Below are 2,985 nucleotides of genomic sequence, written 5' to 3' on the forward strand. Positions count from 1 at the left end.
GGGAGCACCGCTGGACTCTGCGGTGGGCTTGGGAGCACCGCTGGACTCTGCGGTGGGCTTGGGAGCACCGCTGGACTCTGCGGTGGGCTTGGGAGTACCACTGGACTCTGCTTCCTCCTGGTAGTGGCAGCAGCGCTATGGGTCTGGCTGCACATTCTGTCAACAGGTAGCAAGCTTTTATGATTCTGTGCAGTTTGCATCAATTCACCAAAGCATCTCTCCAATGACTTGTGTCCGGAAGGTTGTGTAGGTCTCCACACCAGTTCTTGATGATGCTTGAACTGCTATTTCTTCGGTGCATAGCTTTGAGTGATTTGAAGAAGGGTCCTGTAAAATAATTTTCTTGGAAGCATGTGCCCTTTTGGAACCAACTGTACAGTGATAATAATACTTGCTATTGCCATATTTTTTCACTTAACTTTTTTTTTTTAATCAGAAAGACACGTGCCACTCTCAAGGAATCAAGAATTTTCAACAAGAATATTAAAGTGCATTCTGTTTTCTGAAATCCAATTCCAGATAAACAGAATAGTGTGTCAAACAAATTTCTTGTGTGCAAACATTTCTCGGTGTTCAAATATATTCTATCAATGCTTTCTGAAATTCTTTAGAATTTATTCCCACTATGAATGCTTTAGTAGACAGCATCTCCATGAGTGAACATTTAAAAGAACGGGTAAAATAAAGAACTTGGCTCTTTCTAACCCTGCTTCCCAGTGGTAGTCTTCAACAGTAAGCTACTCGGACACCATAATGCTGTTCGTTGGTTTGCTTTGAAAATGCTTCTTTGGGAAACAGCTAAAATGCATGACTGTAGGTCAGCTAGCCACCATATCCATTTGTGGCGAACTTCTCTTCCCTTCTATCACTGACCTAGTTGATAGTAACTATCATCATTTGCATAAGCAATGTCACCACTTTGGTCACAGTTGATTAGTTCAGAGCACTCGGCCAGGGTTGTGTAGTAACCCAAGTTTTGTGGATACCAATCATAGAGTTTGATCATGAGAATTGTCTTAGTGACATTCTTGGTCCTTTAATCCCCTGGGGGTGCTGTGTCTGAATACTGTGTCTTCATCAGCCTTGGAACACTGAGCATCTGAGAGCTTACACCCGTGACTTCCATGAGCCTGTCTTAGACTACTTGAGACATTTTCCTTTATGCATCACCTGAAGCCGCCAGAGCGTCAAAAGCACGAGCTACTTACACTTCTCAGTTTGGTCATTAGCCAGTGGTTGATCTGGGAGTTCAGAAGCCCAACAAAGTTGCCTTTGTCTGGAGAAACGCAGCACACTATTAACAATTTAGAACTCTCTTGTAGAGTCCAGCCAAGGATGGGATTTTACCAAAGTCCTATGTTCCTCAGCAGCTCCCTTGCCTACCCCCCCCCCACGTTCCCCCCATTTCCTTCTCCCTGACAGCCTTTCATTATACTTCACATTTGCACGTACAGCCTCATCGAAGGCTTTGCTTCAAGGGAATGGGACCCAAACCAATAGTGGCTGAGCCTGGCTTCCTGAGCCTGGCTTCCTGAGCTGATTGCCTAGAGCTAGGAGACAGAACCTTACCAGGACAGAGGTCTGCAGCTGCTGATGGTTTAGAAGCCAGAGATGGCTGGACCTACAGACTGAAGCACAGACAACGCTGATGGTGCTGCAGGCTCTGCCTCCAGGTGACTTTGAGGCTATCTCCTCTCCTACTCTTCTGAAAATGTGGTCAAGATAGTTAGATTCCTGCCATTGCATTCTAGAAAACCCTAATGGAGTTAAGACCAAAGCTCGCAAATGCTGTTGGCCATTTCATGGGAAAACAACAGAACACTAACCTACAGTCAGCATTGTGGTTAAGATATAAAGTCCCCCACCTCATGACTCTTCAGTTCAAGGCTTGGTTACCAGCTGATCAGCTTTGGGGATTGATTGGCTCCTGATCTCATCAATGGAACAATCTACTGATGGATTCATAATTTGAACTATTGGGAGATGACATGAACGTTAGAAGGTGGCAGGTGTGGGGTGGAAGGTGGAGGGCGGAGGGGGTGTGGTTAAAGGAAGTAGACCACGAGGGCTTGTCCAGGGAAGCCATGCTTTGTCCCGACTTCATCTAGTTGTTTCTGACTGTTCTTGCACTGTGGTTCCTGACTGCTTCAAGACGAACAGCCTCTGCCATACACTCCTGCCACAGTAATTTTCTGCTTGCCCTAAGCCCAGAGCAACAGAGCTGACCAACTTTAGACCAAAACCCCTTAAAGCAGGCACCAAGATGAGCTTTGTCCCCTTGGGTTCTTTCAGCCATGTTACCACAGCAATGAATTACTGAGTCACCCAAGCTACACATAACTTCGCACACGATTTCAGGGCTTCATAGCCCCACTCCTGGAATCTTTGCTTGTTCTAGAACATGCTATATCAGCATCACATGCGTACTGATGATTTTTATAAAGTTAAACCCTTTGGGGTTGCTCATCACACCTCCAGGCAGTAGAGCTGACCTAGCTGGGTAATCTCAGAAAATTTCCAAGCAAATAATCAAACAAACCAAAAAAAGGAAAGGAAAACAACTTTGGAATCCCATTTGTGCCCTTATCCCCAGCCTTGAATGGGCTGAATCAGACCTCCTCTGCCACAGTCAGCTAGCTCACCTAGGGTGGAGTCTTCAGATCTAGGTAAAGTCTATTGTCTGCTACATCTGCAGCTTCCTGCAAGAAGCCACTACCTGCTGAACAGCCTGAGCTTGGCTTCCTGACAAAGCAAAGAGATCCTGCAAAGTGGGGGATGGGTCTCCCTGCTTTAAATTCAAGACCCTGCAATTAAAGATTGAGCCTCCATCAGAGAACTTTGTCTTGGCTCATTATTTCTCTGGCCGTCCTTCCCATCCATCCCCAGCTTTCCTTCAGGAACCCAGTAACCTGTGCCCGCTGGCAGCTACACCCCTTCCCCTCCAAAAAAAAAACAAAAACAAAAACAAACAACAAAAAAAGTTAC

This window comes from Mus pahari, chromosome 21, assembly GCF_900095145.1.
Source record: "Mus pahari chromosome 21, PAHARI_EIJ_v1.1, whole genome shotgun sequence".
Lineage (NCBI taxonomy): Eukaryota > Metazoa > Chordata > Mammalia > Rodentia > Muridae > Mus > Mus pahari.